This window comes from Arachis ipaensis, chromosome B2 (assembly GCF_059453495.1).
Source record: "Arachis ipaensis isolate K30076 ecotype BB chromosome B2, ASM5945349v1, whole genome shotgun sequence".
NCBI lineage: Eukaryota > Viridiplantae > Streptophyta > Magnoliopsida > Fabales > Fabaceae > Arachis > Arachis ipaensis.
This window is the reverse complement of record NC_142437.1, coordinates 43,814,279-43,828,955: the sequence shown is the minus strand read 5'-3', so window position 1 is coordinate 43,828,955 and position 14,677 is coordinate 43,814,279. Positions and strand designations below refer to the sequence as shown.

The window sequence follows — 14,677 nt, the reverse complement described above, 5'->3', positions numbered from 1 at the left end:
GATAAGCTTTTGAGGAGGAAAGAACTTGGCTAAGAAAGCCATGACCAGCTTATCACAAGAGTTCAGGCTATCTTTAGGTTGAGAGTCCAACCATACTCTAGTTCTGTCTCTTACAGCAAACGGAAAAGCATAAGCCTGTAGACCTCGGGATCAACCCCATTGGTCTTTACAGTATCACAGATCTGCAAGAATTCAGTTAAGAACTGAAAGGAATCTTCAGATGGAAGTCCATGGAACTTGCAGTTCTGTTGCATCAGAGAAACTAATTGAGGTTTAAGCTCATATTTGTTAGCTCCAATGGCAGGAATTGAGATGCTTCTTCCATGTAAATTGGAATTAGGTGCAGTAAAGTCACCAAGCATCCTCCTTGCATTATTATTATTTTCGGCTGCCATCTCCTCTTCCTTTTCAAAAATTCCTGTAAGGTTGTCTCTGGATTGTTGTATTTTAGCTTCTCTTAGTTTTCTTTTTAGAGTCCTTTCAGGTTCAGGATCTGCTTCAACAAGAATGTTCTTGTCCTTGCTCCTGCTCATATGACAAAGAAGAAAAAAGAAAATAATAGGGATCCTCTTTGCCTCAGTAGAGAGAGGTTCCTTTGTGTGAGTAGAAGAAGAAAAGAATGTAATGTAAGGAAGGGAAGAGGGAAAACTCGAACACAGAGAGGGAGGTGGTGTTCGAATTTTTGGATGGAAGAGAAGTGTTAGTAGATGAATAAATAAATAGAAGGAGATGAGAGAGAGAATTTCGAAATTTAATTAAAATAAAAATTAAAATTGAAAGTTAGATTTCGAAAATTAAAGTTGAAATTAAATTAAAATTAAAACAATTAGTTAATTAAAAAGGAATTTTGAAAAAGAGGGGAAAGGTTTTTCGAAAATTAGAAAGAGAGAGTTAGTTAGGTAGTTTTGAAAAATATATGATTGAAACAACAAGATAAGATTGATTGAAAAAGATTTGAAAATAAATTTTGAAAAGATAAGAAGTTAGAAGAGATTTTGAAATTAATTTTGAAAAAGATGTGATTGAAAATTAAAATGATGTGATTGAAACAAAAAGATAAGATTGATTGAAAAAGATTTGAAAAAGAAATTTAAAAAGATTTGATTTTGAAAATTAAAGTTGATTACTTGACTAACAATAAACAAAAAGATTTAATTTTAAAATTTAAAGATTGAACCTTTCTTATTAGGCAAGTAACAAACTTAAAAAATTTTGAATCAAAACATTAAATGCTAATAAAATTTTCGAAAATTAAGAAATAAAATAAGAAAAAGATTTTGAAAGTTAATTTGAATATTTTCAAAAAAATGAAAAAAATTTTGAAAAATTTTAAAAAGAATTCGAAAATATGAAAAGAAAATTGAAAAAGATTTGATTTTGAAAAAGATTTTGAAAAAGATAAGATTTTTAAATTGAAAATTTGATTTGATTCATAAGAAATAATTAAATTTAAAAAATTTTTGACTAAATCAAATCATATTTTCGAAAATTTTGAGTAAAATAAGGAAAAGATATTTTTTTTTATTTTTGAATTTTTAATGAAGAAAGAGAAAAACATGAAACAGACTCATAACATAAAAATTATGAATCAAAACACACAATGCATGCAAGAACACTATGAATGTCAAGATGAACACCAAGAACACTTTGAAGATCAAGATGAACATCAAGACTTATTTTTGAAAATTTTTATTGAAAGAAGAACATGCGAGACACCAAACTTAGAAATTTTCAAACTTTAGAAACTGACAAATTAAAAATGCATATGAAAAATAAGAAAAGACACAAAACAAGAAAATATGAAGATCAAACATGAAGACTTACCAAGAACAACTTGAAGATCATGAAGAACACTATGAATGCATGAATTTTCGAAAATTTTTATAAAAATATGCAATTGACACCAAACTTAAAAATTGACTCAAGACTCAAACAAACAACATAAAATATTTTTGATTTTTATGATTTTATTAATTTTTTTGGATTTTTGTATATTTTTATTTTTATTTTTTTGAAAACATATAGGGAAAAGGAAGCAATGAATTCAAAGTCCTCAATCAAGATTCCAGGAATCATACCAGGTTAGTCTAAAGCTTGATGGCTAGCCAAACTTCAGCATACCATTTTGAAACTTTAGAATTCATTCTTAAAAATTTTAAAACAATTTTCAAAAAAAAAGGGAAAAATTTTTTTTGAAAGATTTTTGAAGAAATTTGTTTTTTTTTGAAAATAAAACGAAAAAGAAAATTACCTAATCTGAGCAACAAGATGAACCGTCAGTTGTCCAAACTCGAACAATCCCGGTAACGGCACCAAAAACTTGGTGTACGAAATCGTGATCATTCCATTCCTTGGTAACGGCGCTAAAAACTTAATACGCACGTTCATGATCTTATATCTGTTTCACAACTTCGTACAACTAACCAGCAAGTGCACTGGGTCGTCCAAGTAATAAACCTTACGTGAGTAAGGGTCGATCCCACGGAGATTGTCGGCTTGAAGCAAGCTATGGTCACCTTGTAAATCTCAGTCAGGCGGAGTAAATTGTATTAAGAAATTATAGTGGATGAAAATTAAATAAAATATAAAATAGGATAGTGGTACTTATGTAATTCATTGGTGGGAATTTTAGATAAGCGTGTAGAGATGCTTTCGTTCCTCTAATCTCTACTTTTCTGCTGTCTTCATCCAATCAATCCTACTCCTTTCCATGGCAAGCTTTATGTAGGGCATCACCGTTGTCAATGGCTACATCCCATCCTCCTGTAAAAATGGTCCAATGCGCTGTCACTGCATGGCTAATCATCTGTCGGTTCTCGATCATACTGGAATAGGTTTTACTATCCTTTTGCGTCTGTCACTATGCCCAGCACTCGTGAGTTTGAAGCTCGTCACAGCCATCCCTTCCCAGATCCTACTCGGAATACCACAGACAAGGTTTAGAATTTCCGGATCTCAGGAATGGCCATCCATAGGTTCTAACTTATACCACGAAGACACTAATAAGTCGGACTCGGTCCCCTGTATTAGATATCCAAGAGATATCCATTCAGCCAAAGGTAGAACGGAAGTGGTTGTTAGGCACGCATTCATAAGTTGAGAATGATGATGACTGTCACGATCATCACATCCATCATATTGAAATGCGAATGAATATCTTAGAAGCGGAATAAGTTGAATTGAATAGAAAAACAGTAGTACTTTGCATTAATCTTTGAGGAACAGCAGAGCTCCACACCTTAATCTATGGTGTGTAGAAACTCTACCGTTGAAAATACATAAGTGATAAGGTCCAGGCATGGCCGAATGGCCAGCCCCCAAACATGATCAAAGGACCAAAAGATAATCCGAAGATCCAAAGATGTAAATACAGTAGTAAAAAGTCCTATTTATACTAAACTAGTTACTAGGGTTTACAGAAATAAGTAAATGATGCAGAAATCTACTACCGGAGCCCACTTGGTGTGTGCTTGGGCTGAGCATTGAGCTTTACACGTGTAGACGCTTCTTTTGGAGTTGAACGCCAGTTTGTAGCCTGTTTCTGGCGTTGAACTCCACTTTGCAACCTGTTTCTGGCGTTTGACTCCAGACTACAACATGGAACTGGAGTTCAACGCCAGTTTGTGTCATCTAAACTCGAGCAAAGTATGGACTATTATATATTTCTGGAAATCCCTGGATGTCTACTTTCCAATGAAATTGGAAGCGCGCCATTTGGAGTTCTGTAGCTCCAGAAAATCCACTTTGAGTGCAGGGAGGTCAGAATCCAACAGCATCTGCAGTCCTTCTTCAACCTCTGAATCTGATTTTTGCTCAGGTCCCTCAATTTCAGCCAGAAAATACCTGAAATCATAGAAAAATACACAAACTCATTGTAAAGTCCAGAAATGTGATTTTTAATTAAAAACTAATAAAAATATACTAAAAACTAACTAAATCATACTGAAAACTATGTAAAAACAATGCCAAAAAGCGTATAAATTATCCGCTCATCAGAACCCGGTCCAGAACGCTGAGCATAGACTACATCGTGGTTGACGTGAACTCCGCACATAACGCCTGGTGCACAAAATTGTAATCTCTAAAACGGTACCAACAACTTGGTATGCATAATTGTAATCTCAACTCTTTGTCACAACTCCGCACAACTAACCAGCAAGTGCACCGGGTCATCCAAGTAATAAACCTTACGTGAGTAAGGGTCGATCCCACGGAGATTGTCGGCTTGAAGCAAGCTATGTTCATCTTGTAAATCTCAGTCAGGCGAATTCAAATGGTTATGGAGAATTGATAATTAAAAGATAAATAAAATATAAAATAAGATAAAGATACTTATGTAATTCATTGGTGAGAATTTCAGATAAGCGTATGAAGATGCTTTGTTCCTTCTGATCCTCTGCTTTCCTATTGCTTTCATCCAATCATTCATACTCCTTTTCATGGCAAGCTTTATGTTAGGTATCACCGTTGTCAATGGCTACCTCCCGTCCTCTCAGTAAAAATGGTCCAAATACGCTGTCACTGCACGGCTAATCAGCTGTTGGTTCTTGATCATGTTAGAATAGGATCCATTGATCCTTTTGCGTCTGTCACTACGCCCAACACTCATGAGTTTGAAGCTCGTCACAGTCATCCCTTCTCAGATCCTACTCGGAATACCACAGACAAGGTTTAGACTTTTCGGATCTCTGGAATGGCCACCAATGATTCTAGCCTATACCACGAAGGTTTCAATCTTAGATTAGAAACCCAAGAGATACACATTCAAGCTTGTTTGCATGTAGAACGGAAGTGGTTGTTAGGCACGCGTTCATAGGTGAGAATGGTGATGAGTGTCACATGATCATCACATTCATCATATTCTTAAGTGCGAATGAATATCTTGGAGAAGAAATAGGCTTGAGTTGAATAGAAAAACAATAGTACTTTGCATTAATTCATGAGGAACAGCATAGCTCCACACCTTAATCTATGGGGTGTAAAAACTCCATCGTTGAAAATACATAAGAACAAAAGATCTAGGCATGGCCGAATGGCCAACCTCCCAAAGAGGGTTCAATCATCAAAACATGATTAAAAGATTCCAAGATAGATGAAAATACAATAGCAAAAAGTCCTATTTATAGAGAACTAGTAGCCTAGGGTTTACAAAAATGAGTAAATGATGCAGAAATCCATTTCCGGGCCCACTTGATGTGTGCTTGGGCTGAGCATTGAAGCTTCCACGTGCATAGGCTTCTCTTGGAGTTAAACGCTAGCTTTTGTGCCAGTTTGGGCGTTTAACTCCAGCTTTTATGCCAGTTCTGGCATTTTGGCGCCATAATTTTTATGCTGAATTGGAACACCTGTTTGGGCCATCAAATCTCAGGCAAAGTATAAACTATTATATATTGCTGGAAAGCCCATGATGTCTACTTTCCAACGCAATTGAGAGCGCGCCAATTGGGCTTCTGTAGCTCCAGAAAATTCACTTTGAGTGCAGGGAGGTCAGAATCCAACAGCATCTACAGTCCTTTTTCAGCCTCTGAATCAGATTTTTGCTCAGTTCCCTTAATTTCAGCCAGAAAATATCTGAAATCACAGAAAAACATACAAACTCATAGTAAAATTCATGTACTTCTTGTTCTTTTGAAATTAAAAACGTTTTTCATTTAAGAAAGGTGATGGATTTATAGGACATTCATAACTTTAAGACATAGACACTAAGACACTAGTGATCATGTAATAAGACACAAACATAAATAAATCACAAAGCATAATTTTCGAAAGACAGAAAAATAAGAACAAAGAAATTAAAGAACGGGTCCATCTTAGTGATGGCGGCTTGTTCTTCCTCTTGAAGATCTTATGGAGTGCTTGAGCTCCTCAATGTCTCTTCCTTGCCTTTGTTGCTCCTCCCTCATGACTCTTTGGTCTTCTCTAATTTCATGGAGGAGGATGGAATGCTCTTGGTGCTCTACCCTTAGTTGTCCCATATTGGAACTTAATTCTCCTAGGGAGGTGTTGATTTGCTCCCAATAGTTTTGTGGAGGAAAATGCATCCCTTGAGGTATCTTAGGAATTTCATGATGAGGAATTTCCTCATGCTCTTGTCCATGAGTGGGCTCTCTCGTTTGCTCCATTCTTTTCTTAGTAATGGGCTTGTCCTCATCAATGAGGATGTCTTCCTCTATGTCAATTCCAGCTGAATTACAGAGGTGACAAATGAGATAAGGGAAGGCTAACCTTGCCAAAGTAGAGGACTTGTCCGCCACCTTGTAGAGTTCTAGGGATATAACCTCATAAACTTCTACTTCCTCACCAATCATGATGCAATGGATCATGATAGCCCGGTCTATAGTAACTTCAGACCGGTTGCTAGTGGGAATGATTGAGCGTTGGATGAACTCCAACCATCTCCTAGCCACAGGCTTGAGGTCATGCCTTCTTAGTTGAACCGGCTTCCCTCTTGAATCACTCTTCCATTGAGCGCCCTCTTCACAAATGTCTATGAGGACTTGGTCCAACCTTTGATCAAAGTTGACCCTTCTAGTGTAGGGGCGTGCATCTCCTTGCATCATGGGCAAGTTGAATGCTAACCTTACATTTTTCGGACTGAAATCTAAGTATTTCCCCCGGACCATTGTAAGCCAATTCTTTGGGTCCGGGTTTACACTTTGATCATGGTTCTTGGTGATCCATTCATTGGCATAAAACTCTTGAACCATTAAGATCCCGACTTGTTGAATGGGGTTGGTGAGAATTTCCAAATCTCTTCTTCGAATCTCATGTCGGATCTCCGGATATTCACCCTTTTTGAGCTTGAAAGGGACCTCGGGGATCACCTTCTTCTTGGCCACAACTTCATAGAAGTGGTCTTGATGCACTCTTGAGATGAATCTCTCCATCTCCCATGACTCGGAGGTGGAAGCTTTTGCCTTCCCTTTCCTCTTTCTAGAGGTTTCTCCGGCCTTTGGTGTCATAAATAGTTATGGAAAAACAGAAAGCAACACTTTTACCACACCAAACTTAGAAGGTTTGCTCGTCCTCGAGCAAAAGAAGAAAGAAAAGAGTAGAAGAAGAAGATGGAGGAGATGGATGGGGTTTAGTGGTTCGGCCAAGGGGGAGAAGTAGTGTGTATGATGTGTGAAAATGAAGGAGTGAATATTGGTTTATATAGGAGTGGAGAGAGGGGTAGGGTTCGGCCATGTATGGGTGGGTTTGGGAGGGAAAGTGGTTTGAATTTGAATGGTGAGGTAGGTGGAGTTTTTATGATGGATGGATGTGGATTGGTGAAGAGATGATGGAGAAGAGGGTAGGATTTGATAGGTGAGGGATTTTTGGGGAAGAGATATTGAGGTGATTGGTGAAGGGTATTTGGGGAAGGGTGTTATGGGAAGGTGTGAAGAAGAGAGAGAGAGAGATGAGGTAGGTGGAGATCCTGTGGGGTCCACAGATCCTGAGGTGTCAAGGATTTCTCATCCTTGCACCATGTTGGCGTGTAAACGCCCCCTTAATTGCCAATCATGGCGTTAAACGCCAGGTTCCTGCCCATTTCTGGCGTTTAATGCCAGTTTTTCTCCCCTTTCTGGCGTTTAAACAGCAGTTTTGTGCCCATTTCTGGCCGTAAATGCCAGCTCTGTGCCCCTTTCTGGCGTTAAACGCCCAGAATGGTGCCAGACTGGGCATTTAACGCCCATAGAAAACATAACAATGGAAAATAAAGAGATATAATAAGATTGGGTTGCCTCCGAACAAGCACTTCTTTAATGTCAATAGCTTGACAGTGGGCTCTCATGGAGCCTCACAACTACTCAGAGCATGATGATGGCCTCCCAACACCAAACTTAGAGTTTGAATGTGGGGGCTCTATTTGACTCTGTATTGAGAGAAGCTTTTCATGCTTCCTCTCCATGACTACAGAGGGAGATCCTTGAGCTTTAAATACAAGGGAGCCCTCGTCTACTTGAAGGACCAATTCTCCTCTATCAACATCAATCACAGCTTTTGTTGTGGCTAGGAAGGGTCTGCCAAGGATGACGGATTCATCCATACACTTCCCAGTGTCTAGGATTATGAAAACAGCAGGGATGTAGTAGCCTTCAACCTTTACCAAGACATCCTCTACAAGTCCATAAGCCTGTTTCCTTGAATTGTCTGCCATCTCTAGTGAGATTCTTGCAGCTTGTACCTCAAGGATCCCTAGCTTCTCCATCACAGAGAGTGGCATAAGGTTTATACATGATCCCAGGTCACACAGAGCCTTCTCAAAGGTCATGGTGCCTATGGTACAAGGTATTGAGAATTTTCAAGGATCCTGTCTCTTCTGAGGTAATCTCTGCCTAGTCAAGTCATCCAGTTCTTTGGTGAACAAGAGGGGTTCATCCTCCCAAGTCTCAGTACCAAATAACTTGGCATTCAGCTTCATGATTGCTCCTAGATATTTAGCAACTTGATCTTCAGTAACATCTTCATCCTCTTCAGAGGAAGAATACTCATCAGAGCTCATGAATGGCAGAAGTAAATTCAATGAAATTTCTATGGTCTCTGTATGAGCCTCAGATTCCTTTGGTTCCTCAAAGGGAAACTCCTTTCTGTCCAGAAGACGTCCCAAGAGGCTTTTCTCACTGGGACTCACATCCTCCTCACTCTCTCCAGGTTCGGCCATGTTAGTCATGGTTATGGCCTTGCACTCTCTCTTGGGATTTTCTTCTGTATTACTTGGGAGAGTACTAGGGGGAGTTTCAGTAATCTTCTTACTTAGCTGACCCACCTGTACCTCCAAGTTTCTAATGGAGGACCTTATTTCATTCATAAAACTTAGTGTGGTCTTGGATAGATCAGAGACTATGGTTGCCAGGCCAGAATGGCTCTGTTCAAAATTTTCTGTCTGTTGCTGAGAAGATGATAGAAAAGGCTTGCTATTGCTAAACCTATTTCTTCCACCATTATTGTTGAAGCCTTGTTAAGGCTTCTGTTGGTCCTTCCATGAGAGATTTGGATAATTTCTCCATGAAGGATTATAGGTATTTCCATAGGGTTCTCCCATGTAATACACCTCTGCCATTGTAGGGTTCTCAGGATCATAAGCTTCTTCTTCAGAAGATGCTTCTTTAGTACTATTGAATGCAGCTTGCAATCCATTCAGACTCTGAGAAATCATATTGACTTGCTGAGTCAATATTTTGTTCTGAGCCAATATGGCATTCAGAGTATCAATCTCAAGAACTCCTTTCTTCTGATTTGTCCCATTATTCACAGGATTCCTTTCAGAAGTATACATGAATTGGTTATTTGCAACCATTTCAATGAGTTCTTGAGCTTCTGCAGGTGTCTTCTTCAGATGAAGAGATCCTCCAGCAGAGCTGTCCAATGACATCTTGGACAGTTCAGACAGACCATCATAGAAGATACCTATGATGCTCCATTCTGAAAGCATGTCAGAAGGACACCTTCTGATCAATTGCTTGTATCTTTCCCAAGCTTCATAGAGGGATTCACCTTCCTTCTGTCTGAAGGTTTGGACTTCCACTTTAAGCTTACTCAATTTTTGAGGTGGAAAGAATTTGGCCAAAAAAGCACTGACCAGCTTTTCCCAAGAGTTCAGGCTTTCCTTAGGTTGTGAATCCAACCATATTCTAGCTCTGTCTCTTACAACAAAGGGAAAAAGCATAAGCCTGTAGACCTCGGGATCAACCCCATTATTGGTCTTGACAGTGTCACAGATTTGCAAAAATTCAGCCAAAAACTGATGAGGATCTTCCAATGGAAGTCCGTGAAACTTGCAATTCTGTTGCATTAGAGAAACTAATTGAGGCTTAAGCTCAAATTTGTTTGCTCCAATGGCAGGGATAGAGATGCTTCTCCCATAGAAGTCGGGAGTAGGTGCAGTAAAGTCACCAAGCACCTTCCTTACATTGTTGTTGTTTTTGGCTGCCATATCGTCTTCTTGTTTGAAAATTTTTGTTAGGTCCTCTACAGAGAGCTGTGCTTTAGCTTCTCTTAGCTTTCTCTTCAAGGTCCTTTCAGGTTTAGGATCAGCTTCAACAAGAATGCCTTTGTCCTTGCTCCTGCTCATATGAAAGAGAGAAGAAGAAAGTATGGAATCCTCTATGTCATAGTATAGAGATTCCTTGAGATGTAAGAGGAAAAGAAGAATAGAAGGAGGAGGTAGAGAGGAGGGAATTCGAACTTGTAGAGAAAGGGAGTCCGAATTGCACATTGAAGAGGAATGTTTGTCCCTTAAATAGAAAAATGTGAGAAAGGGGGAAAGAATTTTCGAAATTAAATTTAGAAATATTTTGAAATAATTAATAAAAATTTTGAAAATTTGGTTGATCATTTTCGAAAATTAAAATTGAGAAAGTAGTTAAGTAATTTTGAAAAAGATTTTGAAATTAGAAATAAAAAAGATATGATTGAAAATTATTTTTTTTGAAAAAGATGTGGTTGAGAAGATATGATTAAGAAAATATGGTTTTAAAAAGATATGATTGACAAACAATTAAAAAGATTTGATTTTTAAAATTAATGTCTTGGCTAACAAGAAATTTAAAAGATATGATTCTAAAATTCAATTATTGAACCTTTCTTAACAAGGAAGAAATTTTTGAATCAAATCACTAATTGTTAGCAAGGATTTTCGAAAATAGTAAAAAAATGGAAAGGATTTGATTTTGAAAAGATATGATTGAGAAGATATGATTTGAAAAAGATTTGATTTTGAAAAATTATGAAAATTTGAAAAAGATTTGAATTAAAAACAAAATCTTCCCTCTTGTGCCATTCTGGCGTTAAACGCCCAGAATGGTATCCATTCTAGCATTTAACGCCCAAAATACTACCTTTTTGGGCGTTTAACGCCCAGCCAGGTACCCTGGCTGGCGTTTAAACGCCAGTTTTCCTTCTTCACTGGGCGTTTTGAACGCCCAGCTTTTTCTGTGTAATTCCTCTGCTGCATATTATGAATCTTCAATTCTCTGTATTATTGACTTGAAAAGACATAATTTTGAAAATATATATTTTTTTTGAATTTTTTAATGATGAAAAACAATCAAAATGCAACTAATCATGGAAAACTAAGATCAAATAAACAATGCATGCAAGACACCAACTTAGAAATTTTCATATTAGAGACATTGACAAATTGAGAATGCACATGAGAAACAACAAAAGACATAAAGCAAGAGAATTTAAAGATCAAAACAAAGAAAATTATCAAGAACAACTTGAAGATCAATGAAGAACACAAGAACATACTTTCGAAAAATGCAAGAAGAATAAAGACATGCAATTGACACCAAACTTAAAATTTGACACTAGATTCAAACAGGAAACACAAAAATGTTTTTGATTTTATGATTTTGTTAAATTTTTTTTTGTATTTTTTTCAAAAATTATTTGGAAAAAGAAAACAAGGAATTCAAAATTCTTAATGAGAATTTTAGGAAACATGCAATGTTAGTCTAAAACTCCGGTCCAAGAATTAGACATGGCTTACTAGCCAGCCAAGCTTTCAGTAAAAGCTTCGGTCCAAAACACTAGACATGGCCAATGGCTAGCCAAGCTTTAGCAGATCATTACATTCAACAGCAAGATTGAAAGAAATCAACAAGCTCTTGTGATGATAAGTTGAAACCTCAGTCCAAAAGATTAGACATGGCTTCACAGCCAGCCAGACTTCAACAGATCATCATGAAACTCTAGAATTCATTCTTAAAAATTCTGAAAAATTTTTCGAAAATAAAATAAAAAATAAAAGCTTAAAATAAAATAAAATTACCTAATCTGAGCAACAAGATGAAACCGTCATTTGTCCAAACTCGAACAATCCCCGGCAACGGCGCCAAAAACTTGGTGCACGAAATTGTGATCTCTAAAACGGCACCAAAAACTTGGTACGCACAATTGTAATCTCAACTCTTTGTCACAACTCCGCACAACTAACCAGCAAGTGCACTGGGTCGTCCAAGTAATAAACCTTACGTGAGTAAGGGTCGATCCCACAGAGATTGTCGGCTTGAAGCAAGCTATGATCATCTTGTAAATCTCAGTCAGGCAGATTCAAATGGTTATGGAAAATTGATAATTAAAAGATGAATAAATATAAAATAAGATAGAGATACATATGTAATTCATTGGTGAGAATTTCAGATAAGCGTATGAAGATGCTTTGTTCCTTCTGAACCTCTGCTTTCCTATTGCCTTCATCCAATCATTCATACTCCTTTCCATGGCAAGCTTTATGTTGGGTATCACCGTTGTCAATGGCTACCTCCCGTCCTCTCAGTGAAAATGGTCTAAATGCGCTGTCACCGCACGGCTAATCAGCTGTTGGTTCTCGATCATGTTGGAATAGGATCCATTGATCCTTTTGCGTCTGTCACTACGCCCAAAACTCACGAGTTTGAAGCTCGTCACAGTCATCCCTTACCAGATCCTACTCGGAATACCACAGACAAGGTTTAGACTTTCTAGATCTCCGGTATGGCCACCAATCTCCGGTATGGTCTAGCCTATACCACGAAGGTTCCAATCTTAGATTAAAAACCCAAGAGATACACATTCAAACTTGTTTGCATGTAGAACGGAAGTGGTTGTCAGGCACGCGTTCAGAGGTGAAAATGGTGATGAGTGTCACATGATCATCACATTCATCATATTCTTGAGTGCGAATGAATATCTTGGAGAAGAAATAGGCTTGAGTTGAATAGAAAAACAATAGTACTTTGCATTAATTCATGAGGAACAGCAGAGCTCCACACCTTAATCTATGGGGTGTAAAAACTCCATCGTTGAAAATACATAAGAACAAAAGATCTAGGCATGGCCGAATGGCCAACCTCCCAAAGAGGGTTCAATCATCAAAACATGATTAAAAGATTCCAAGATAGATGAAAATACAATAGCAAAAAGTCCTATTTATAGAGAACTAGTAGCCTAGGGTTTACAGAAATGAGTAAATGATGCAGAAATTCATTTCCGGGCCCACTTGGTGTGTGCTTGGGCTGAGCATTGAAGCTTCCACGTGCATTGGCTTCTCTTGGAGTTAAACGCTAGCTTTTGTGCAAGTTTGGGCGTTTAACTCCAGCTTTTTGCCAGTTCTGGCATTTTGGCGCCATAATTTTTATGCTGACTTGGAACACCTGTTTGGGCCATCAAATCTCAGGCAAACTATAAACTATTATATATTGCTGGAAAGCCCAGGATGTCTACTTTCCAACACAATCGAGAGCATGCCAATTAAGCTTCTGTAGCTCCAGAAAATCCACTTCGAGTGCAGGGAGGTCAGAATCCAACAGCATCTACAGTCCTTTTTCATCCTCTAAATCAGATTTTTGCTCAGGTCCCTCAATTTCAACCAGAAAATATCTGAAATCACAGAAAAACACACAATCTCATAGTAAAGTCCAGAAATGTGGTTTTTATTTAAAAACTAATAAAAATATAATAAAAATCAACTAAATCATACTAAAAACTACCTAAAAACAGTGCCAAAAAGCGTATAAATTATCCGCTCATCAACGCCCTTATAGGTCGGACGACCTTAAATCAGCTCGCCGCGGTAGTCTCCACTCCCCACCTATGCGTGAAGTTCCCAATCCCAGAAGGCATAGCCACCATAAAAGGAGACCAAAAGCTCGCGTGACGCTACTATAAGGAAAGCATAAACCTTAAAGGCGACCACAGAGGAAAAGAAGCCAATACCATCAAACTCAGGGGAACCCGGGCTCGCGAAGAATCTCGTCCTCAACCAGAAGGCGAGACCGAAGAGGTCCAAATTGGAAACACCAGAGATAAAACAACAGACATCGGTGCAAACCTAAAAGAAGACCTAAAGGAGCTGCTAATAAAGTTCCTAAAGGACAACTCCGACCTCTTCGCGTGGAAGGCCGCAGACATGCCCGGCATAGATCCCGGATTAATGTGCCACAAACTACCGGTGTATCCTAGATCCCAACCAGTGCAACAGAGGCGCAGAAAGCTCGGCCCCGAAAGATCACAAGTCGTAGAGGAACAAGTACAAGCCTTACTAGAGGCAGGGTTCATAAGAGAAGTCAAGTACCCCCTTTGGCTGGCCATCATCGTACTGGTCAAAAAGCCAAATGGAAAATGGTGGATGTGTGTAGACTACACCGATCTCAATAAAGCCTACCCTAAAGATCCGTACCCCCTCCCAAATATCGACACTTTGTTCGATGCCTCGTCGGGGTACAAGTACCTCTCCTTCATGGATGCCTACTCGGGGTACAACCAGATCCCAATGCATCAACCCGACCAAGAGAAAACCTCATTCCTAACCCCAAAGGCAAACTACTGCTACATAGTCATGCCGTTCAGGCTTTAGAACGCGGGGGCTACATAGCATTGGTTAATGAACAAAGTATTCGCCAACCAAATCGGGAAGCTGATGGAAGTCTACATAGATGACATGCTGGTAAAAACTCAAAGAGAAGAAATACTGCTACCCGACCTTGCCGAAGTATTTGGTACCATAAGAAAGCACGGGATGAAACTAAATCCTACAAAGTGCACTTTCGCGGTAGAAGCTGGCAAATTCCTAGGGTTCATGCTCACTGATAAACCACTATTTTATGGTTTATCTTGTGCTCAATTGAGTGGTTTTCATCAACTCTTTACCCACTTATTCATAATATTTGCATGGTTTTATATTTCCTTCCTGATTTTGTGCTATGAT

The 14,677-nt window shown here is 38.4% G+C and overlaps 1 non-coding gene across 1 annotated transcript; it reads left to right on the top strand.

Annotated features, from left to right (window-relative positions):
• Positions 1–9,412: 9,412 nt before the first annotated feature.
• LOC148573796 (small nucleolar RNA R71) lies at positions 9,413–9,520 on the top strand. The gene has a single exon (XR_015906477.1). It is a non-coding gene; the product is annotated as a small nucleolar RNA R71 (small nucleolar RNA).
• Positions 9,521–14,677: the final 5,157 nt, after the last annotated feature.